Here is a 26,306-nt window from a genome sequence, read left to right on the forward strand (position 1 = left end):
TAGAAAATATATACCATGTACTTCAATACATCATCACACATAAACATCTGCATCAGCCGCAAGGATTATATGCATCAAGTGGTGGAAATTGCTCAAAAATTCCTAACATTTCATATACTGAAGACTGGATCAGACTGCATTAACCGCAAACCGCATATGCATCAAACTTGAAGTGGAAATCGCATGCACGCATTACAGTTCATAAATTGAGACCTGGGCCCAGTATGCAGTGCAGCAGTTAAATCACAACAGAGTATAATAGTCCCATAGAATTTATCACTATAACAGATCAGGAACTCCCAGGGGTGACTTTGGTGCGGAAAATGTTGCCTGGTGACTTTTGTGCTCCCCCTTCTGATTTCCTACTCACCAGCTCCTGGAACCCCTGCAGGGGTAATACGCCTGTAGTATTTTTAGGTGGGACTCTCCTCTTCCTTTTTTCTGCGGTGGATGCCTCCGATGTATCCTGATTGGTGGAGGTATTGTAAGGCCCTCGTGCATCAAAAAATATAAAGAGCTTCCATAGCGTGATAAAGTAAAAAAATATTTTATTTTCCTTAAAACATGATTTAAACAAAAAAATCCCAAAAAACGTATGTATTCCTACCCAGTAAGAACTGGGATAGGATAACAGCAGTTCCCGACAGATAAAACAAGTTTAAAAGGTCACTGTATCCAGTGCGCACACAACGGAACCACGCTCTTTACGTCACCTCCGGACATACAGGTGGGCGGAACGCAAGTGCAGCGTTCGGCTGTCATATCCCCCATCTTGGTATACGCTCTGGATACAGTGACCTTTTAAACTTGTTTTATCTGTTGGGAACTGCTGTTATCCTATCCCAGTTCTTACTGGGTAGGAATACATAAGTTTTTTGGGATTTTTTTGTTTCTTTGATTCTTTGTAAAGTTGGAATGCTGATTATGATCCCTCAGCCTTGTATTTTTTGAAGGCCTTCTCCTTTGCTTTTTTATGCATTTTTACGTTGCAGTTAAGCCACCCAGGACTTTTATTAGCTCCTTTTGCTCGTGGGATGCACTGGCTAATGCCCTTATTTAAAATGCTCTTAAAGAATACCCATTTTTCCTCCATATTCTTTGTTCCCAAGATTTTACCCAATTATTATTTTCTAGTAAGGTTTGTAGTTTAGGGAAGTTGGCTCTTTTGAAATTCAGCGTCTTTGTATTCCCCTTATGTTTCCTATTTGTGTGATTTATACTAAAACGAATTGACCTGTGATAGCTGTTTCCTAAATTGCCCCGTATTTCCACATCCGTGATCAGGTCTGTATTGTTGGTAATGAGTAGGTCTAATAAAGCTTTGTTTCTAGTTGGTGCATTTACCATCAGACCCATGAAATTGTCCTGCAAGACATTTAGGAACTGGCAAGCCTTAGATGAATGTTCCTTCCACCCAGTCTATGTCTGGATAATTAAAATCCCCCATTATGACACTTCCCATTCTTGCATCTTGCCGCTAATCCAAATTGTGATAGGAGGTCCGCCTCCACCTCCTTCCTTTCGTTAGGGGGTCTATATCATACTCCCAGTATTACTTTCCCCTTAGTTTCCTCCCTTTGTAGCTCTACCCATAAGGATTGCACCTCCTCCCTTGCTCCCTTAGTGATGTCATCTCTCACATTTATTTGTACATAATTTTTGATATACAGACACAGGACTTTTTTTCAGTGGGAACGCGGGGGAACGCAGTACCAGCACCTCCACAACTAAATGTATTTTTATGCAAGGATTGCTGGGGTGTGCTGGAGGGTCTATTGATGCTGGCTGCTGCTGTTGTCATTGTTGGGAGTCTATTTTTGTGTGGGGGGTTTATTGTTTATGGGCAGGTTTATTGTTGCTCACAGGGGGTCTACTGTAGCTGGGAAAGATCTACTATTGAGGGAGAGGTCTACTGTTGTTGGCTGCTGGAGGATCTGTTTTTGCTGGTGGGGTCTATTGTTGTTGGAGTGGTATTTTGCTGCGGGAGGGTCCATTGTTGCTGGGGGGGAAGGTCTGTTGTTGTGTGGGGTATCTATTGTTGCTGGAGCGTCTACTGTTGCTGGGGTGGGGTCTATCAAATTCCATGCAAATTACTTAGCACAAAATGATATTTGGTTTTGTATTCTCTAAAAGGACTATTTTGGGAAGTGGGTAGGGGTTGGAGCCAAGAGACAGTGCTCAGAGGTGGGTAGGGGGCAGAGACGAAGGGTGACTCAGTTCCTGCACCTATTTTCTGAGAAAAAAAGCCGTGTACAGACATATCCCTCCCCATTTTTTTACCCTCTCTATCCCTGCAATATAGGGAATACTCTTGAATGATTGCCAGCCAATGAGAGCTGTCAAACCAAGTCTCTGTAATTCCTACAAAATTCGAAATCCTCCTCCATTTTTTATGTAGCGCACTGCTGAGCCCTGCATTCTTTATGTAGCGCACTGCTGAGCCCTGCATTCTTTATGTAATGGACTCCTGAGCCCTGTATTCTTTATGTAGCGCACTCCTGAGCCCTGCATTCTTTATGTAATGCAGTCCTGAACTCTGCACTCTGTAAGTAGCGCTCTCCTTATCTTCATAACATTTGGTAGTGATATCTCAAATAATTCTAAGGGATTACTACATGAAGAAATCGGAATATTGATGTACTGACAATCTTATATGCTCAAAAGCTTCTCCTAACCACTTCCGGACCGTTGCATGACTATATACGTCCTCACTTTGAGGATGGATGTCATTGTTATGGCATCAGCTAGCTTCCATAACCCCGGTATGGCCGTGTTCTGCCGGCGGTCCGCTACAAGATAAAAGTGGTCTCTGCGGCAGATTCGCCGCAAGATCACTTTTATCGGTGGCGGGAGAGGGCCCCCCTCCCGCCGCAATCCGGTGCCGAAGCCATTGGCAGCGGCGGAGGCAATCAGATCCTTCCCGTGGCTGTGCATGGAGACGAGTGAGGAGAAGATGGCCCCCACCCGTCTCCCTGACACTGCAGGGCAGAAGCGATGTCAAAACGTCACTTCCGCCCATAGCTCTTAAAGGGCCATCTTTTTTTTTCATTTTTTTAAATGACAATTTTTTTTTTTTTAATTATTGCATTTTAGTGTAGATATGAGATCTGAGGTCTTTTTAACCCCAGATCTCATATTTAAGAGGTTCATGCTTTTTTTTCTATTACAAGGGATGTTTACATTCCTTTTAATAGGAATAAAAGTGACACATTTTTTTAAAAACAGTGTAAAAATAAAAAATTAAAGGTAAAATAAAATAAGAAAAAACCCAAATTTTCATATGTGCCCGCATATGAAAACGGTGTTCAAACCACACATGTTAGGTATCGCCACGATCGGTAGAGTGAGAGCAATAATTATAGTCCTAGACCTCCTCTGTAACGCAAAACATGCAACCTGTAGAATTTTTTTAATGTCGCCTATGGAGATTTTTAAGGGTAAAAGTTTGTCACCATTCCACGAGCAGGCGCAATTTTGAAGCGTGACATGTTGGGTATCAATTTAGTCGGCATAACATTATCTTTCACAATATAAAAAAAATTGGGCTAACTTTACTGTTGTCTTATTTTTTAATTCAAAAAAGTGTTTTTTTTTTGTTTTTTTTTCAAAGTGCACTTGTAAGACCGCTGCGCAAATATGGTGTGACAGAAAGTATTGCAACGACTGCCATTTTATTCTCTAGGGTGATAGAAAAAAAAAGGATAAACTGTTTTTAACTTGTAAACAAAACATCTAAAAAAGAGGCCCGGTCCTTAAGTGGCTAAAATATGTATGGAAAGTCGAACTGGATTGTCTTGTGTCTTTTCTCAACCAGATTAACTAATGTAACTTTGAATAAATACATGCAGCCCCATGTTAAGTTTTTAATGTTGCCATTTGTTTTTAGCATTTGGTAAGAATAATTAAAGTTGCAATTTTTGTTCAGTGTTTTTAATCACCCTAATTGTCAGGAATTAATATAACTCCTATATTATGTTTGTTGAGAAAGGTTGATTGTTTTTATTGGTTTACAGCAAAACATTCTATTTACCTTATTTATAAATATCAGAAGATCCCGTGTAATACATGAAAAATCTGCCATTGTGTAAGACTTATAGTATACACTGATCAGCAATAACATTATGACCACCCAGCTAATATTGAGTATGGCCCCCTTTTGCTAAAACAGCCCTGACCCATTGAGGCATGGACACCATGTAACGAAATGTCCCACACTCTTGAGTGCTTTTGTAATATACCACCTCCTCCCAGTCTGAATATAGATATCAGATATTCCAACTGCTCACAAGCACAAAACAAGACAATACTTGTTTAGTTGCTAAACATGGACTCTTATTAGAACCAAAATACAAGTCTTATATACAATAAAAAAGGAGGTTCCTCCCTCCTGCTCATATTACTCTAACAAAACACCTGTAACCAGAAACCTAATTAACATAAGCTAGTTTACTAAATCATTTACCCAGACTAGGTGACTCAGAGATGTGACCCCTCAGGGTAGACTTCAAGTCTCCTAGCTCACCGACTATACAATACACATTATCATCAATATCAACACAGAACTCCATCATATAATAGCAAGGTTAATTAGCACAAAAAACAATGGGTGAAATACTCTTAGAAACCACACTAGTAAACAACAGGAGACCCAGGGCTTTCCAGATCTCCTTAAGCAGCATTCCTTTCACATACATCTGCTATATGAGTCCTAAGCATGTAGAGACCATCATGGCCTCCCTAATAATGTCCTTTTGCATTACATAACAAAATATCTTCCTAAATGCTTGTAGCTCCCTCAAATGCCAGGGTCCATAGTCGGTAGGCAAGAAGCTAGCATTCAGTCCCCCCCAAAAGCCTTTGTCCCAGGTGAGTCTGTCACAGACACCAAGTAACATCCATATGAATGGCAGAACCCAAGGTTTCCCAGCAGAACATTTCCCAAAGTATCACACTGCCTCTGCCGACTTGCCTTCTGATACCGCATCCTGGTGCCATCTCTTCTACAGGTATGTAACGCACACACACCCGGCCATTCACATAATGTAAAAGAAAATGTGATTCATCAGACCAGGTCACCTTCTTCCATTGCTCTGTAGTCCAGTTCTGATATTCATGTGACCACTGTAGAAGCTTTTGACTGTAAACATGGGTCACCATGGACTTCACAGCCCCATACACAACAAACTGCGACGCCCATTTTTTTCTGCTTTCATCACACCAAATTCATGGACAAAATGTTCACATGCTGCCTAATATATCCCACCAATTTTCAGATACCATTGTAACGAGATATTCCCTTTACTTGTCAGTGGTCATAATGTTGTGGCTGATCACTGGATACAAGCTTCAGTGTTACTAGGAGGAGTAGAATTTCTAGCTTTAAAAAAGTGCAGACTGAAAGAAAGCGGTATTGTTCGGTGTTCATATTCATGCATCGCATCAAGGATATTGTACAATTCATTTTTAAATAATACATTTTTAACTTTGACAGTTATGGCTCTCAGGAGGTAATGAGCACTGAAAATTGATTCTGACTTAGATTGACATTAATAGTATTGCTTTCATTGGCATACTTACTCTCCATTACACTGGCTTAGAGGATGTTATATGATGTTTTTTTTAAAGTGATTGTAAACAATCCCCTTGTATAACAACCTATTCAGTTTAAATTAGAAATGAAAGGCAAAACATTTTTGTTTAGATATAAAAAAAATATTATAAATACCTGTTTTTTTTTCCCTTTTTTTATAAGCAATCACATTCCCTCTGTTCTCAGCTGCATACGAGCTGGGGGAAGGAGAAGCAGCAGGACTCTGAGCTTCCCAGTGAATGGCTTTTCAGCGGAGGCGTGTCAAGTCTGATCATTGGATGAGAGCATTCCCAGCATAGCTAGAGAAGTGTGGTGATTTTTTAAAACAAGTACATTGCACAGCAGGCACATATCAGGGATATGAAGTGTTGGGGTAACAAAAGCTTTAACTTCTTGGTTGCATTGTATCCTGTCTTCAGCAGATTGAATTATAATTTGTTGGAAAGGCTTATTACACGTAAGCACATCTATAGGCAAAACTTTTTTTGGATAGAGTATGGAATGGTTAACCACTTCCCGACCGGCCTATAACAGATTGACGGCCGGGCGGTGGTTTCATTATCCTGACTGGGCATCATATGACGTCCAGCAGGATAACATGCCAGCACGCGCCCGCTGGGGCGCAGCGAGGCAGATCGAGGACAGCGCATGTCCCTTGGTCATAGCTTGTCCTCGATCATGGTAAACAGCCAATGAAATTGGCTGTTTACCACGTGATCGGCTGTGTCCAATCACAGCCGGTCACGTTTGTCAACAGACGAGGATGCGCGCCTGATGCACGCCCCTGCAGTGATCGGGGATGGCGCGTGTCCCTCAGACATATCCCATCCCCGATCAGGGTAAACAGGCAATGAAATTGGCTTTTTACCACGTGATCAGTTGTTTCCAATCACAGCCGGTCATAAGTATAAATACAAACGGCGGTTTCCAGGGATCTCTCCTCTCTCCTAACACACCATTCATGTGAGGAGAGAGATCTGTGAGTTACAGCTTTACTGTCTGCATTTTACACATTACTCTGCACAACACGCCCCCCCATTAAAGAGAACCTGTCACACAGTCCTTATGGATCTGTCACAGCCCATCTGGACCTGTCACAGCCCATCTGGACCTGTCACAGCCCATCTGTCACACAGACCGCCACCAGTACCGCCATCACTACCGCCACACAGGCCCGTCATCAGTACTGCCATCAGTACTGCCACGCAGTCCCGCCATAAAGTACCGTCACACAGTCCCGCCATAAAGTACCATCACACAGTCCCGCCATAAAGTACTGCAATCAGTATCATCACACAGGCCCACTGTCAGTACTGCAATCCGTACCATCACACAGGCCCGCCAATAAGTACCACCATGTCTCAAAGGGTTTACACACCTGAGGAGGCATATGCCATCGTTACCATGTCGGATGATGAGAGCAGCAGGAAGCTCCCATCATCCAATTCTGGTTCGGAATACGAGCCAGTGGAGGATAGTGGATCGGTCTGAGTCAGAGGAGGAAAAAGAATAAGGAGATCAGGACCAATATTTGAAGACCTGCCTACCACCAGCAGCGCCAGGAAAAGGAGCCCAGTACCAGGTAAAGCCTGAATGTGTCTATGACTACAATTTGTACATGTGGGGGGTGGATTTAAACGATCAGATGCTACAACCCTATTTGTCAACCCGCAAGCCCCGTTATTGGTATAAGAAAGTTGCATTTCATCTGTTTCATATGGCTCTGTTTAATTTGTTTGTCTGCTACCAAAAAGCAACTGAAAACCAACAAGTCACCTACCTCAAGTATATTGAGGACATCGTCACTGCACTGATTTACCAACCAAGGACCCGCCCCAGGAAGCATTCTCTCTGATTGTGTGAGTCGACTTCATGAGCAACATTTTCCCTATAACATTCGCCCCACAGAATCCGGAAGAAGACACCAAAAGAATTGTTGTGTATGCAGCAGAGGAGAAATTAGAAGAGATACAAGTTATTATTGCCCCCAATGTCCCCCTGAACCTGGCCTGTGCATCGGAGATTGCTTCAGAGGTTACCACGCATCCATTAGATATTAGTTCCTCTTCTTTTTAACAGACTAAACCACGTTTCTGACTTCCACGTGCACCAACCTCAGCCTGTTTACCGACGATGCCTCTGCCTACCATTTTAAACCACGTTTCTGACTTCCACATGCACTGACCTCGGCCTGTTAATCGACCATGTTTTTGCCTGCCACTTGGACTGATCTTGTGCCCTTCCACTATTGTACACAGGGGTCTCACATATGTGAGGGGCTTCAGAATAGAGTTCTGAGTAGAGAAAACCGGTTTTTAGTTTTCTGTGTTCCCAGAACAGGGTCTGGGTGTCTGGAGGCTTCAAAGAGATTTGGATGGGAGAAGCCTCTACCTCTGTCCCCCTGGCCCTAAGCTTGATGGTCCTTCCTGCTGCCTGGACCAGTACTTTGGCTGTGCTGACCATATCGCTGCCTGTAATGACCCAGGACTTTATGGACAATGTTACTTCCTCCTGCCTGGACCAATACTTTGGCTGGGCTGACCATATCGCTGCCTGCTGTCTCTACTGACTATGGACAGTAGTTACATAGTTACATAGTAGGTGAGGTCAAAAAAAGACACAAGTCCATCAAGTCCAACCTGTGTTCTGTGATGATATGTCAGTAATTCCTTGTATATCCCTGTATGTCATTCAGGTGCTTATCTAATAGTTTCTTGAAACTATCGATGCTCCCCGCTGAGACCACCGCCTGTGGAAGGGAATTCCACATCCTTGCCACTCTTACAGTAAAGAACCCTCTATGTAGTTTAAGGTTAAACCTCTTTTCTTCTAATTTTAATGAGTGGCCACGAGTCTTGATAAACTCCCTTCCGCGAAAAAGTTTTATCCCTATTGTGGGGTCACCAGTACAGTATTTGTAAATTGAAATCATATCCCCTCTCAAGCGTCTCTTCTCCAGAGAGAATAAGTTCAGTGCTCACAACCTTTCCTCATAACTAATATCCTCCAGACCCTTTATTAGCTATGTTGCCCTTCTTTGTACTCGATCCATTTCCAGTACATCCTTCCTGAGGACTGGTGCCCAGAACTAGACAGCCTACTCTAGGTGCGGCCGGACCAGAGTCTTGTAGAGCGGGAGAATTATCATTTTATCTCTGGAATTAATCCCCTTTTTGATGCATGCAAATATTTTGCTTGCTTTGTTAGCAGCATCTTGGCATTGCATGCCATTTCTGAGCCTATCATCTACTGGGACCCCCAGGTCCTTTTTCATCCTAGATTCCCCCAGAGGTTCTCCCTTCAATGTATAGATAGCATTCATATTCATAGTTCTGCCTAGACATCTCTGCCTGCTACCTGGACCAATACTTTGGCTGTACTTTGGCTGTGCTGACAGTATAATTGCCAGTACTAACTATGGACAGTATACCTGCCTGCTGCCTGGACGATTGCTTTTGCTGTCGCTGACCACATCCCTACCTGCTGCCTGAACCGATGCTCTCCTCAGTGGACCACTGCACTACTAAAACCACAGGTAATCTTTTGTTATTTGGTATGTACATGCTATGTGTTAGAAATAGACAAATGTGATCGGTAGTCAGAAAATGATATGTGTAATTTATGCTCCTAGAATGCCTGGAGGTGCTACTTGGATTTTGGGCCTCTGTATGTGGCCAAGCTGTGTAAAAGCCTCACACATGTGGTATCGCTATACTCTGGAGGAGTAGCAAAATGTATTCTGGGGTGTCAATTTTGCTATGTACATGCTATGTGTTAGAATTATCTTATAAATGGACAACTTTGTGTAAAAAAAATCCTTTCTTTTTTTTTCCACATTTTCCAAAAACTTCTGGAAAAAAATTAACCCTTCAAAAGACTCATTATGCCCCATAGATTATATGTCGGGATGTTAGCTTTCCAAAATGGGATCATTTTGTGGGCAATTCCATTATCCTGGTGCTCCAGAGAATTCAAAAGTGGAATAGGTGGTTGAGAAATGAGATGTGTAATTTATGCTTTTAGAGCGCCTGAAGGTGCTACTTCAATGTTGGGCCTCTGTGGCCAGGCTGTGTAAAAGTCTCACACATGGTATCACCATACTCAGGAGGAGTAGCAGAATGTGTTTTGGGGTGTAGTTGCAAGTACCGTATATACTCGAGTATAAGTCATCCCGAGTATATGTCGAGGCCCTAATTTACCACAAAAAAATGGGAAAAACGTATTGACCTGAGTATAAGAAGAGGGTGAGAAATGCAGCAGCTACTGTAAGTGGAAAAAGAGGGTCAACAATGCCCATCTGCAGCTGTATACCTCCCTGTGTCCTGTGCATATGTGCATGTGTCCTGTGTATATGTGCATGTATCCTGTGTATATGTGTCCTGTGTATATGTGCATGTGACATGTGTCCTGTGTATATGTGCATGTGTCATGTGTCCTGTGTCATGTATCCTGTGTATATGTGCATGTGTATATTTGCATGTGTCCAGTGTCCTGTGTCATGTGTATATGTGCATATGTGTATGTGTCCTGTGTATGTGTGCATGTGTCTGTGTCCTGTGTATGTGTGCATCCTACCTGTGTCCTGTGCATGCCTCCGTGTGCCGCTCTGCACCGATCAGCGTGTACTATTACTATTTGGCAGCCATTCACTGTTCAAAAGCCGCGCCTCCTCCTCATCCGTGATAGGCAGAAAACTCCATTTCCCAGCAGTCAGCCTATCACGGACATTCTCTCATCCTCATACCACGGACGTTTTCTGCCTATCACAGAGGAGGAGGAGATGCGGCTTTTGAACAGTAATTGGCCGCCGAATAGTAATAGCACATGCTGGCAGCCGTCTGCCTGCATGACACGCTGATCATGTAGGCAGACAGCGGTGACTCGAGTATAAGTCGAGGGGGGCACTTTCAGCCCAAAAAAAAGGGCTGAAAATCTCGACTTATACTTGGGTATATTCGGTGTGCATATGCTGTGTGTGAGAAAAACCCTGTTAATATGACAAGTTTGTGTAAAAAAAATTTTTTTTAAATCTTCCCTTTCCCAAGAATTGTGGGGAAAAAGTACAACTTCAAAAAACTCACTTTGCCTCTTACTAAATACCTTGAACTGTCTACTTTCCAAAAAGGGGTAATTTGAGGGGTATTTGTATTTGTCTCAAGATTTGTCTCAAGCTAATCTCAATTAGCTAGGTCATCAGTACATCAGACATCAGGCCTGATCAGATATGATCAATGTGATTGGCACCATAGCTTGTAGACTCTATAACTTTTACACAGACTAAATAATATCCACTAATTTTGGTTATTTTTACCAAAGATATGTAGCAGTATAAATTATGGCCCAAATTTATGAAGAAAAATTACTTTTTTGCAAAATTTTACAATATAAAACTAAAAAAAGTGGATTTTTTTTCACAATTTTCACCTTTTTTTTAGCTTATCTCCCAAAAAAAAAACCCCAGCAGTGATTAAATACCGCCAAAAGAAAACTCTATTTGTGAGAAAAAAAATGATACAAAACTTGTTTGGATACAGTGTAGTCATTCAAAGAGTGAGAGCACCGAAAGCTGAAAATTGGTCTGGACAGGAAGGTGCATAAGCACCTGGTATTAAAGTGGCTAAAATATATATATTTTTTTATTTTTGTCTGTCTGGGTCCCATTAGAAAGAGTTTTCATCAAATCCTATCCTGGGAGTACAACAGAAAGTAAAAGAAAATATCTTCCATGGAAGAAGAACTTCCCTGACAGCTCTCAGCCAGAGCAAATAAACCCAATGGAAAATTTTCCTTTATCTACCTGTTTTTGGCAACTGTAACATTTTGGATCTCCCATTATTTTCTGGCATATAGATGCAGCGGTTGTCAGGGCTGGGCTCACCCCTTCCTTCTCTGAGCTGGCCGCTCAGCTGTCGGCTAATTGCAAGCTTCTATCTCTCCACAGTGACTCACCTGTTGATGATATCGTCAGTCCTGCTTATTTAAGCTGTCCAGCCCAGATGATCTCTGCCTTCGCCTTGGTCAAACAGCACAGAGACTTTCTCCTGTGCTCCTGTTAAAGACTTGCTTGGCTGACACTCCTTCTGGCTCCAGATCCTGCTTGCTGTTCCACTATGCTGATTTCTGCCTTCCTGACTTTCTAGATTGTCTGACTAGCCATTCCGGCTACCAAACTTTGGCTATGCTTTGACTACGTTTGTTCCATTTACTTTTATTATTAAACAGGTGTGATTTAACTGTACTTCTGTCTTGGTCTGATTTATGGTTTCTGACACCAGAACAATGAGGGAGGATCTCTCCAGCAAGAAGCAGAAAGCGGTAAAAAGAAAACTTATAGATGTTTTAACGCTAAACAAAACAAAAAAACTGTATTGGCTGTAGATATACTTTAGGGTTTGTTCAGATAAATAACTAATTGTCACCGTATAACAGGTAGTCCCTAAACAAGAACCTTCTTAGCAAAATAACTAGCCATTTAGGCTAATTTAATGAAAGCTACAGATTTATAGATATTGACCATGATTATTGAAATTACACAAACACGTTAACTCTTTTTATGAGATTCTGGTTCACATATACTGTAATAATTTTTTCATTATGTAGCACTGGCTGGTGGCCCTTTTTTAAGGTGCAGTGCCGCCAAGCTTGGGGCTTCTATGTGGCCATATTGCAGCTATCCCTCTCTTCATGCTGAGCTAGGGGTCAAGTGACATATCCATTCACTCAAGACACACCGTGGTGAGAAGTTCCACTGCCCGCACTAACTGTAAACTTGTTACTTAGTCATATGTCAGTGTTAATTTAGCTTGCATTTGTAGTTAAAATAAACTGGTGTTTCTTCGGGGACCAAAGACTTTCAGTGGGGGGAGGTGGATGTAGCCCTGATTGGATGCCCCTTTAAGGGGTGAGTGCTGCCGAGCTGGGGCTTCCTTCTGGCCACAATACAGGTATCTTTCCAGCCCCCACCTTGATAGGAAAGTGCAACTGAAGGGAGCAGGGAAAGATGAAAGGAGGACTCTAAATGCAGCCAATGTGGCGGAACCTTGTTCCATCTACCAGTCCCCAGTGTGGGGAAAAGGACTTGAGGTCTAACGCCCAAGAAGGTGAACGGGTGGTGAGCTGCGTAGAGGGTACTGGGGTGAGTGTCTGTGATAGAGGGACTTAGACAGCAGCTCTGCACCCATACCTGCATTATAGGTTTTTAGAGAGCTGCTGAGAATAGAACAGACTGCTGTGCTGTGTGGGTGATTGACTTTGCTGCTAAAAGCCCATGTATAGTGTGAATGGACCACGCACCGCTGTACTGTGCTGTTATGGCAGCGCAGAGCCACAAAGAATGGTGCCCAGAGCTGCAGATCATTATATTGAGAGTGAGACTGCTGACTCCAAAGAGAGAGACTGACTGCTTACAGCTACAGTGGCAGGGAAGTATAGAACAAGGCCAAAAAAGAATAGTTTCGAGAGCCCCCGAAAGAGAGAAGGTCTGTAATTCAGCAATGCCGGCTTGAGAGGGGAACCTGTATAAGAACCATATCTGTGGTGAAAAGATTCTTAGTCACCTGAAGGGTTCTTTGTTGTCACAATGATTGAGCTCCTCTACAGAAGATCAGGGGCCCCAATGACTGCAGACTGTTTTTGAGACCCCACTAGCCAGAGGCTTTTTTTAGATGGGCCACATAGTTAAGGCTTCTGTCCTTAATAGGAACATTTGTACCTGAACTGTTGTTGTGTCATTCGTTGCTGTTTTACTGCCGAAACCACTTGACCTCCGCAAGATTTACCTCTCTTCATGCCCAGGCCATGTTTTGTCATACGGCACTGCATTATTTTAACTGACATTTGCACGGTCATGCAATGCTGTACACAAACTAAATGTATGTATTTTTTGCCACAAATGGAGCTTTCTTTTGGTGGTATTTGATGACCACTGGTTTGTTTTATTTTTTGCATTAGACACAAAAAAGACCGAAAATTTTGATAAAAGAAACCATTTTTTACTTTCTGCTATAAAACGTACTCAATAAAAAATAAATCAAATTTCTTCATAAATTTAGGCCAATATATATTCTGCTACATATTTTTGGGTTAAAAAATCCCAATACACGTATATTGATTGGTTTGCGCCAGAGTTATAGCGTCTAAAAATGATGGTAGATATACTGAAATTTTTCTTAATTTATGTATTTATTTTTGTACTAGTAATGGTGGCGATCAGTGACATATAAACGGACTGTAATATTGCGGTGGACAATCCAACACTAGCTGGCACTTTGACACTTGGGAACCAGTGACACTAATACAGTGATCAGTGCTAAAAATATACACTATCACTGTACTAATGAAACTGTCTGGGAAAGGGTTAAACATCTAGGGTGATCAAAGAGTTAAATGTGTGCCTAACCAGTGTTTTTGTGTTTACACTTTTATTAAGGGATGTGCTGTATTTTATTCCCTGCTTTGCAAGGAAACAAAATCCAGCACATCCCCGCTGACAGGACAGAGCTCTGCCTTGTTTACAGAGCAGAGCTCTGTTCTTTCATTCTCCTTGCCGATCAGCAGGCACCGGCGGACATTCATTGGCAGACACCCACTGATCGGCTTGTGCTGTGACTAATCACAGGACAAATGGTGCACCAGCGGCGCGCGCATGCACCCTCTACCTGGAAGTGCAGGATCACATATCTAGTACGTGATCCTGCACTCCTGGGTAGGGGGTGCATGCACGCACCGCTTGGGACCCACTCTGCCGCTATAGATGGTCGTTAGGCGGTCAGCAAGTTGTTAAAAAATCTCTTCCCTGCAGGATGTATTATTTGTCCTAAATAAAGTCCACTTTATACTACAGGTGTGTCTGTAAGATCTGGGTTGGTTAAGGGCAGGTCATCATTGGGAGCAGCAGAAGGACCCATCTGCCTATCAGCTCCTTGGTTGTAGTGCTACAGCTGTCTTTGGGACAGATGTGTATATGCAATTATTGGGACTTCCAAAGTACCAAGATATTATGAGTATACATAATTCTTAAAAACCATAATTTTATTATGAACAAGTCATTAAAAACATAAATCATATGATCCTTCACAAGGGTTTAAACAACTTTAAAGGCACCCCTTCCTAATTCTGTCTACTCCCTCTGCCTGCTGAATGCGATATATACAGACATGCATTTTTGTGTTGTTTAGTGAAAAAATTATGCAGCGTTGTGGTGTCAGTGAGTGTCAAAATAAATGTAGTCGCAGTTTTGGAAAGTGCAGTGCACATCACTGGGTAATTAGAGAGTGCAAAAGTGTGTATTTTTGCGGTATTAGGAGGGCAAAATTGTTCATTGTGGTATCGTTAAAGGGATTGTAAAGGCAGAAGTTTTTTTATCTTAATGACATTCTATGCATTAAGATAAAAAGCCTTCTGTGTGTAGCAGCCCCCCTCAGCCCCCCTAATACCTACCTGAGCCCCATCTCTATCAAGCGATGTTGCACGAGTGGTCTGCCCGGGACACCCCTCCTCCTGCTGCTGTCAATCAAAATGAGTTAGCCAATCAGAAGAGAAAGGGTGCGGGGCCGAGTCACGGCTCCATGTCTGAATGGACACACGGGCCTGTGATTCGGCTTGGGTGCCCCTATAGCAAGCTGCTTGCTGTGGGGGCATTTAACGGGAGGAAGGAGCCAGGAGAGCTGAAGAAGGACCAGAGAAGACCAGGATCTGGACTGCTCTGTGCAAATTCACTGCACAGACCAGGTAAGTATAACATGTTTATTATTTTTAAAGCAAAAAAAAAATTGACTTTACAATCACTTTAAGTGCAAAAGTGTAGTTGCTGTGTTATCAAATGCAGAAGTACACACTTGTGTGGTATTGGTGAATGTAAATATGCATGTGAGCTTATATTCTTAGCACTATATAAAAAATACTTAAAATGGGTTAAATTTGAAATGGAAGTTAAATTTTTTTCAGCACATGGAATTCTAGTCACGTCCTGTTTCCCTGCCTAAACTTTTACACAAAAAAATCTCTAATTATTTTTATTTTCCATGTTCAAGCTGTGTTTTATTTTCAGAGCTACGGAGTCATAAAATGAATGATTTCTACAGTTGCACTTTAGTGTACAATGAGTCATTATGTGGAAAGGCTGGCCTTTCCTGACCATGCCTTCACTGTGTCTACTCAAAGATTGCACTGCTGCTGTCACACATGGCAGGGGACAGAAAGCCTTACCACAGGGAACACAGGAACATAAATCTTCTGGGCACATGACTTCCAGAACACAACAGCTATTTGTACCTGTGGGGATTCACAAACAAGGTCAAGCGGAAATTATTTAGTTGAATTTAAAGGAAATGTTTAGCAGTTTTGTACATTTTCTTTATATACTGTATTTATTATGGTCTGGAATTTAAAAAAAAAATGTTTTCTACTTTTTTATGGTAAGGTAAATAATACATTTTTCACATTTATATTTAGAAATTGTTTTAGGTAGTGGGTAGAGCTATAGGCTCCTATTTACATTTTCCAGAGACAGCCTAACAGTCTTTTATTAAAAGCTTGTTTTTTACGGGCTCTGTAGCTTAAGCTGCAATTTAAATGTAGCACTGAATAACTAATTATCTGGGTTTCAGTGACAGTAGGGCAGTGGATGGTGTCAGCAGTTTTTTGTTTTTATTATTTTATTATCTATTATGTTTTACAATTTTTTTTTTTTTTATATTTTTTTTCTCACAGTGCTTCTAGGGAAGGGGGTGGGAGGGGGGTTATGGGGCATGGGGGGGACGGGGGACAGTGTCAGTAGAGTAGTGGACAGTGACATTTTTATGTATTTTTTTTTTTACAATTCAATTTATTTTTCATTTTTTTCACAATGCTTTTTTGGGGGGAGAGAGGTGGCACTGTGAACAGTGTTGGTAGGGCCAGGGGATGGTGTCAGTAATTTTTTATTCTATATTATTTTTTTACCCAATTTTTATTTTTTATCACTTTTTTACAATTTTATCTTGTAATACCTATTTCAATTTTTTTTTTATCAGCCCTGTTGGTGGGCTTTGGTGAGATATCAGGGGTCTAAACAGACCCCTGATATCTCCCCTTTGAGACAGAGAAAGACACTGAGGACAGAGATTTCCCAGTCCCTTTCTCAGCAGCTTCAGCATTGAAAATAAATGGACAGGAGACAGAGGCTCCTGTTCATTCATAACCTGAAGCAGAGTAACACACAGTTTACTCTGCTCAGTTATGAAAGGACACTTGAGCGATCGGTCACTGTGCCCAATTCAGAAAAGGAAGGAGCCGGTAAATGACAAATATACCTCCACTCTCCATCCTGACACATCCCCCCAGCAGCTGGCAGGAGAGGAGAAGAGGGAAGCCGGATGCGGGGGGACAAGGAGGAGCGAAGGAGGAGCACACAGTGGGCCAGAGGAAGAGGACACAGGGGTCTGGAGAACACGGGGGTGGAGGAGGAGGAGGAGGACACGGCTGACATTGGGGAGATGATCTGTGCGGCAGGGAAAAGTTGCAAACACCGATCTCCCTGTATGACATATTAGCTGACAGCCACGAGAAGGGGAAAGAGGATAAGCGGCTGTCTGAAAAGCCATGCAGGGAGATCGGTACTTGCAACTGTCCCCACCACACTGATCATCCCTGGCTGTCAAGGGACAATCATCCATGTGTGCAGGGTGGATCACAGTGGGCCCCCTCCCCCCCTTTGGAAGCCCATGTGCAGTGAACACCCTGCACACATGGATCATATGCTGCCGCTGACAGAGAAGGGAGGTGAAGGGCTTGTGCCAGGTGCAGGAGCGCACTCGGCACATCTTACAGTTTTACTGGTACAGCAGCGCCGGCTAATGTGTATAGTGATACACAGTTGTGAAGCACACTCCCGGCACTTCACCTGTGTCCCCCTCCCTCCAGAAAATTGTAATACCCAGGGCATCCCCCCCTTCTGCCCCTCCTCCTTGTACCTGCCCTGGTCACTGGAGCAGGTTATCTCCACAGCTAACCCTTTACACACAATGTAGCTACCACATATTTTATGCAATACATGCATTGGTCACAGCATTTGTTGCAGTTCTGCCTTTTAAAAAAAAAAAAGAAGAAACACCTTTATCTCTCGCTGCCACGCCCAATCTGGAATGTAAAAGAGTTTACTATGTGGTAGCTTTTTTTCAAAATACAAAACAGCGTTTTATTTCTGATCAGAGATTTGGCTTAAAGTGGAAATTTCTCACCTTTCACTAAAAAAATCACAGAACCATACAGCTCTGCATGTTCTGCATATGATATCATCTTACATTTATTATTTAAACATTTTTTTCTTTTACTTACAGTTACTGTTTTTTTAACTTCCTGGTACCTTAAGGCATTGGTGATGTATAACCCTGGTCTTACAGCTCCATCCTTGGAAGTTCCTGTAACATGTTCCAGGAGGTGGACCTAGAGTTCTAGACAGAGAGATTGATTTATTAAAACTGGACAGTGCAAAATCTGGTACAGCTCTGCAAAGAAATCAATCAGCTTCCGTTTTTTTTGTCAAAGCTTAAAGCGGACCTTTAGTCATTTTTTCAACTTTCCATCTATTAAACCTTGTTGTTTTACCTTTGGATAGTAAAACATTTTTTTTTTCTGCCAGTAAATACTTTATACAGCCCACTTCCTGTTTCTTGTCTGGTCATTAGCCTAGGCTTATGACATCATGCACAGCTCTCTCTCTCTTTCACTCTAGTGAGAGTTTGCCAGGAAGGGAGGGGGGATGAGTCACAAGAGAGCCAATGAAAGCTGCAGGGTTAGAGGTGTGACTCTGTGTGTCTGTGTAAATCCAGGAAGTGAACAAGCAGAAGCTTCAGCTGCCTACAGTTAAAATGGATGCAGCCAGATTTAGCAGAAGGAAATTTCTGCAGCATATTTGGCAAGTACAGAATCACAGTATACATAAAATAATATGCAAAGTGGTTGGAGAGAAGCTCCAGAATGGCAACGATGTTTTTATTACAAATTATGTGAGCAGACTGCAGTTCCTCTTTAATTGAACAAGCTGAAGTTAGAATCTGATTGGCTATCATGCACAGCTGCACCAGATTTTGCACTTTCCAGTTTTAGTAAATCAGCCCCAGAGTTCCAGGAAGTAAAGGGGGATGGAATCATCTGCCCTTAGTAAAAATGGTCACCATGAGAATAATAGGGAGCTAAAGAAAAATAAGTTATAGAAGGAATGAAACCCTGCAACTATCTGTAAATATCTGTTTGAAGATTACCATTAGCAAAGATTTCTAAAGGTGACTTTGTTGTAATTTGTATAATAGGGTTAAGGTCCTAGTTAAGAATTTTTAAATCATGTCTTAATGAAAAAATTAAATGGTATAAATACATACAGTGGGGCTAAAGGTTCACCTTTTCACAAAATATAATAAATGCACATAGAGAAAAGGGGAGAGACACATACTGAGAAGATATAAAGTGCTGCACACCCCGATTAATGTCAAAAAGAAAAAGAAGGTATCCCCCGTGGGGTTTTAAAGCAGCAAAAAATTATGAATATAATAGGTTGTTACTTGAAAGAGTTTTTTTATTAATGAAACTTAACCATAATGGTTAAAATAGGAGCTGTGCTGCAGGAGATAACACAAATGAAGCTGGCACAAGTATTATACAATGATCAAGCGCTAAAATAGGATGATAATCCTGACGCGTTTCGACCCCGTTGGGTCATCTTCAGAGGATTGAGGCGCTGTGACAAAATTTGCGTATTAGAGTTCATGGATGTGACCATAAAAATACAATATAATATATATATGTTTAACAGTATAATTACCAATCACATTGTGTTTGAGCAATTTCTCCTGAGCTTATAGTTCTCCGACGTCTCCCCCACCGGGTCCCGACAAGAGTCCCCGGCCGTCCACCACGTCAACAGGGGAAAAGGGGGGGTTAATCGTCCATGCGTGTCTTACAAGAAGTCACACCAAGTGGATATTTCCCAAAACTGGGGAGGAGCGTAGGGGCAAGCGAGCGAGACCTGCAGCCAAAGCATCAAATAACAGACAACTGTACCATCAGTGCGTTCGGTTTAGCACGGATAGAGATATATGTATCATGTGTCATTTTTTGAAAAAAAGAGATAACTCTGTAATTTATTTAATTAAATATTTGTTGGGTGTTGTCTGTGCTTGGGGTCAGCGATGTATGAATATTCCTATAGTGATGATGGTAACAAAAGGGGGGGAGGGGAAGGGGTTAACAAGGGTAAGTAGGACTGCATATAGATATCAGTATATCAGAGTATGTAATGTAATAGGTAAATAGTGGTGTCTATGTGTTGGCCGTGAAACAAGTGACGAAGTAGGGTGAAAATATAGGAATATAAAGAAAAAGGCGAGTGTGGGGAGAACATGTGAGGAAAGAAGGGGACGGGCAGACTATTAGGGAGAAAAAAAAAAAAAAACCAGGGGAAAGGAAGGGGATGGGAAAGAAAGAACGGGAAGGAGGGGGGGATGGTTAAGGGGAGAATGGGAAAAAAGATCAGGGAGTGAAGGAAAAAAGGCTTAAGAGGAAAAGATCCAGGGGAAAAAAGGGAACAGATAGGTGAAGTGTGAGGATAGTGCAGGTGGGGTGATGCATGTGAGTGGAAGGGAAACATGGGGGTGGGGAAATGGGAAGGTGCAGTGCAAGGGGCCAAATAAAACAATCAAAAAGCAGTGAAAGCAAAAACATAGGCAAAAAACATAATCCAACCGTGTATATGTGAGAGATGGGTGTGTGTGATGGTGTACTGAAAAATGCATGGGTGCTGGAAAAGGGGTCATGAGGTGTCAAGATGGGAAGAAAATGGGACAAAGGTGAGACAAAGAAACACACAAGTTGAAGTGCCATAAAGGTGGACATGTATTGAAGGTGGGTAGAATCGGATGTAAATTGTACAAGATAGTATAACTAATCACAGTGGGAAGGAATGACGTGACAGAGACCCACAATACAGGGTATGTCAGGTCCAACTCATCAATGTGTTCAGATACTGGTGATTACCTGTCTCCAGAGTATAAGTCAGTTGATCAGTCTGATGAAACAGTAGGAACTAAAAGCAGATCCCCCAATCTGCTTGGTCATTATAAATAAAGTGCTGGCCGCTGATTGGATGCCTAATTAGGCTGCAGGTGCATGCAGGCTGTCCCCACCCCTCCTCCTCCAGCAGGGATTAACCCTCCACATGTGGCTCCCCCGGCGTTCAGGAAGATAAATATCCCGGCACAGCCGTCACATCCGCCGTAATAGCGCGATGTCGCGACGTCGCACGCACGCAGCATCGCGTGCCCACAACGCCACGGCATCCGGATGTGATCCGGAACGCCGCTGGCAGGAAGTGATACACCCGAGGGTGCAGAAAGGAGGCACGGACCCTTTAATTGTGCCCCCCCTCTTTTCCTGCTCAGGAGCTCAGGAGAAATTGCTCAAACACAATGTGATTGGTAATTATACTGTTAAACATATATATATTATATTGTATTTTTATGGTCACATCCATGAACTCTAATATGCAAATTTTGTCACAGCGCCTCAATCCTCTGAAGATGACCCAACGGGGTCGAAACGCGTCAGTATTATCATCCTATTTTAGCGCTTGATCATTGTATAATACTTGTGCCAGCTTCATTTGTGTTATCTCCTGCAGCACAGCTCCTATTTTAACCATTATGGTTAAGTTTCATTAATAAAAAAAACTCTTTCAAGTAACAACCTATTATTTTCATAATTTTTTGCTGCTTTAAAACCCCACGGGGGATACCTTCTTTTTCTTTTTGACATTAATCAGGGTGTGCAGCACTTTATATCTTCTCAGTATGTGTCTCTCCCCTTTTCTCGAATATTGGGTGGTTAAACACCCCTCCCCCTACTTTTTGACACTCGAGTTAAGATATGAGCTGTGGGATGATTCTGGTTGAATTGTGCATTCTTGTAATACTTTTATTGTGACTGTTTCTACTGAATAAGTATTGTGTTACATTGTTTACAGGATGAGCCAATGTATATGTATAGGTGATGATTGGGCTATCCCCATGTAATTACACGTTAATATTTTATAACAGGTGAGATCGGATAAAATTATCTGTTATTCTCCCCTGTGTTCACTAATCTATCATAATACTGGACACTTTAGTGTGCCCCCTCAGGCGCACTCAATATGTTTACAATACATTGGCTAGTATTTTCATTCTGCTGTAATGACAACCCCTACCATCTGGAGCATCACATATACGGTTTTCTTGTCAAATCCAATGGAGGTAGCCTATGGCTGCCTCGAATGCATTCCAACCAACCACAGCTTTCTAGATCTTTGTACACTAGAATGCAATTTATAGGTTTCTATAATCCTGTTACATATTGTCTGCATTGTGTTGTTCCCCTGCTTCTCTCCCTTCCTGAGCCCGATGTGGGTCCCATGGGCCGTGGACCCGTCCTGGGGATGGGGGCTTCGTCGTTGCGTCTCTTCCTGGCAGGAAAAGAGGGGGGGCACAATTAAAGGGTCCGTGCCTCCTTTCTGCACCCTCGGGTGTATCACTTCCTGCCAGCGGCGTTCCGGATCACATCCGGATGCCGTGGCGTTGTGGGCACGCGATGCTGCGTGCGTGCGACGTCGCGACATCGCGCTATTACGGCGGATGTGACGGCTGTGCCGGGATATTTATCTTCCTGAACGCCGGGGGAGCCACATGTGGAGGGTTAATCCCTGCTGGAGGAGGAGGGGTGGGGACAGCCTGCATGCACCTGCAGCCTAATTAGGCATCCAATCAGCGGCCAGCACTTTATTTATAATGACCAAGCAGATTGGGGGATCTGCTTTTAGTTCCTACTGTTTCATCAGACTGATCAACTGACTTATACTCTGGAGACAGGTAATCACCAGTATCTGAACACATTGATGAGTTGGACCTGACATACCCTGTATTGTGGGTCTCTGTCACGTCATTCCTTCCCACTGTGATTAGCTATACTATCTTGTACAATTTACATCCGATTCTACCCACCTTCAATACATGTCCACCTTTATGGCACTTCAATTTGTGTGTTTCTTTGTCTCACCTTTGTCCCATTTTCTTCCCATCTTGACACCTCATGACCCCTTTTCCAGCACCCATGCATTTTTCAGTACACCATCACACACACCCATCTCTCACATATACACGGTTGGATTATGTTTTTTGCCTATGTTTTTGCTTTCACTGCTTTTTGATTGTTTTATTTGGCCCCTTGCACTGCACCTTCCCATTTCCCCACCCCCATGTTTCCCTTCCACTCACATGCATCACCCCACCTGCACTATCCTCACACTTCACCTATCTGTTCCCTTTTTTCCCCTGGATCTTTTCCTCTTAAGCCTTTTTTCCTTCACTCCCTGATCTTTTTTCCCATTCTCCCCTTAACCATCCCCCCCTCCTTCCCGTTCTTTCTTTCCCATCCCCTTCCTTTCCCCTGGTTTTTTTTTTTTTTCTCCCTAATAGTCTGCCCGTCCCCTTCTTTCCTCACATGTTCTCCCCACACTCGCCTTTTTCTTTATATTCCTATATTTTCACCCTACTTCGTCACTTGTTTCACGGCCAACACATAGACACCACTATTTATCTATTACATTACATACTCTGATATACTGATATCTATATGCAGTCCTACTTACCCTTGTTAACCCCTTCCCCTCCCCCCCTTTTGTTACCATCATCACTATAGGAATATTCATACATCGCTGACCCCAAGCACAGACAACACCCAACAAATATTTAATTAAATAAATTACAGAGTTATCTCTTTTTTTCAAAAAATGACACATGATACATATATCTCTATCCGTGCTAAACCGAACGCACTGATGGTACAGTTGTCTGTTATTTGATGCTTTGGCTGCAGGTCTCGCTCGCTTGCCCCTACGCTCCTCCCCAGTTTTGGGAAATATCCACTTGGTGTGACTTCTTGTAAGACACGCATGGACGATTAACCCCCCCTTTTCCCCTGTTGACGTGGTGGACGGCCGGGGACTCTTGTCGGGACCCGGTGGGGGAGACGTCGGAGAACTATAAGCTCAGGAGAAATTGCTCAAACACAATGTGATTGGTAATTATACTGTTAAACATATATATATTATATTGTATTTTTATGGTCACATCCATGAACTCTAATACGCAAATTTTGTCACAGCGCCTCAATCCTCTGAAGATGACCCAACGGGGTCGAAACGCGTCAGTATTATCATCCTATTTTAGCGCTTGATCATTGTATAATACTTGTGCCAGCTTCATTTGTGTTATCTCCTGCAGCACAGCTCCTATTTTAACCATTATGGTTAAGTTTCATTAATAAAAAAACTCTTTCAAGTAACAACCTATTATTTTCATAATTTTTTGCTGCTTTAAAACCCCACGGGGGATACCTTCTTTTTCTTTTTGACATTAATCGGGGTGTGCAGCACTTTATATCTTCTCAGTATGTGTCTCTCCCCTTTTCTCGAATATTGGGTGGTTAAACACCCCTCCCCCTACTTTTTGACACTCGAGTTAAGATATGAGCTGTGGGATGATTCTGGTTGAATTGTGCATTCTTGTAATACTTTTATTGTGACTGTTTCTACTGAATAAGTATTGTGTTACATTGTTTACAGGATGAGCCAATGTATATGTATAGGTGATGATTGGGCTATCCCCATGTAATTACACGTTAATATTTTATAACAGGTGAGATCGGATAAAATTATCTGTTATTCTCCCCTGTGTTCACTAATCTATCATAATACTGGACACTTTAGTGTGCCCCCTCAGGCGCACTCAATATGTTTACAATACATTGGCTAGTATTTTCATTCTGCTGTAATGACAACCCCTACCATCTGGAGCATCACATATACGGTTTTCTTGTCAAATCCAATGGAGGTAGCCTATGGCTGCCTCGAATGCATTCCAACCACCCACAGCTTTCTAGATCTTTGTACACTAGAATGCAATTTATAGGTTTCTATAATCCTGTTACATATTGTCTGCATTGTGTTGTTCCCCTGCTTCTCTCCCTTCCTGAGCCCGATGTGGGTCCCATGGGCCGTGGACCCGTCCTGGGGATGGGGGCTTCGTCGTTGCGTCTCTTCCTGGCAGGAAAAGAGGGGGGGCACAATTAAAGGGTCCGTGCCTCCTTTCTGCACCCTCGGGTGTATCACTTCCTGCCAGCGGCGTTCCGGATCACATCCGGATGCCGTGGCGTTGTGGGCACACGATGCTGCGTGCGTGCGACGTCGCGACATCGCGCTATTACGGCGGATGTGACGGCTGTGCCGGGATATTTATCTTCCTGAACGCCGGGGGAGCCACATGTGGAGGGTTAATCCCTGCTGGAGGAGGAGGGGTGGGGACAGCCTGCATGCACCTGCAGCCTAATTAGGCATCCAATCAGCGGCCAGCACTTTATTTATAATGACCAAGCAGATTGGGGGATCTGCTTTTAGTTCCTACTGTTTCATCAGACTGATCAACTGACTTATACTCTGGAGACAGGTAATCACCAGTATCTGAACACATTGATGAGTTGGACCTGACATACCCTGTATTGTGGGTCTCTGTCACGTCATTCCTTCCCACTGTGATTAGTTATACTATCTTGTACAATTTACATCCGATTCTACCCACCTTCAATACATGTCCACCTTTATGGCACTTCAACTTGTGTGTTTCTTTGTCTCACCTTTGTCCCATTTTCTTCCCATCTTGACACCTCATGACCCCTTTTCCAGCACCCATGCATTTTTCAGTACACCATCACACACACCCATCTCTCACATATACACGGTTGGATTATGTTTTTTGCCTATGTTTTTGCTTTCACTGCTTTTTGATTGTTTTATTTGGCCCCTTGCACTGCACCTTCCCATTTCCCCACCCCCATGTTTCCCTTCCACTCACATGCATCACCCCACCTGCACTATCCTCACACTTCACCTATCTGTTCCCTTTTTTCCCCTGGATCTTTTCCTCTTAAGCCTTTTTTCCTTCACTCCCTGATCTTTTTTCCCATTCTCCCCTTAACCATCCCCCCCTCCTTCCCGTTCTTTCTTTCCCATCCCCTTCCTTTCCCCTGGTTTTTTTTTTTTTTTTTCTCCCTAATAGTCTGCCCGTCCCCTTCTTTCCTCACATGTTCTCCCCACACTCGCCTTTTTCTTTATATTCCTATATTTTCACCCTACTTCGTCACTTGTTTCACGGCCAACACATAGACACCACTATTTACCTATTACATTACATACTCTGATATACTGATATACTGATATCTATATGCAGTCCTACTTACCCTTGTTAACCCCTTCCCCTCCCCCCCTTTTGTTACCATCATCACTATAGGAATATTCATACATCGCTGACCCCAAGCACAGACAACACCCAACAAATATTTAATTAAATAAATTACAGAGTTATCTCTTTTTTTTCAAAAAATGACACATGATACATATATCTCTATCCGTGCTAAACCGAACGCACTGATGGTACAGTTGTCTGTTATTTGATGCTTTGGCTGCAGGTCTCGCTCGCTTGCCCCTACGCTCCTCCCCAGTTTTGGGAAATATCCACTTGGTGTGACTTCTTGTAAGACACGCATGGACGATTAACCCCCCCTTTTCCCCTGTTGACGTGGTGGACGGCCGGGGACTCTTGTCGGGACCCGGTGGGGGAGACGTCGGAGAACTATAAGCTCAGGAGAAATTGCTCAA

The sequence above is a fragment of the Aquarana catesbeiana genome, linkage group LG13 (genome assembly GCF_042186555.1).
Source record: "Aquarana catesbeiana isolate 2022-GZ linkage group LG13, ASM4218655v1, whole genome shotgun sequence".
Lineage (NCBI taxonomy): Eukaryota > Metazoa > Chordata > Amphibia > Anura > Ranidae > Aquarana > Aquarana catesbeiana.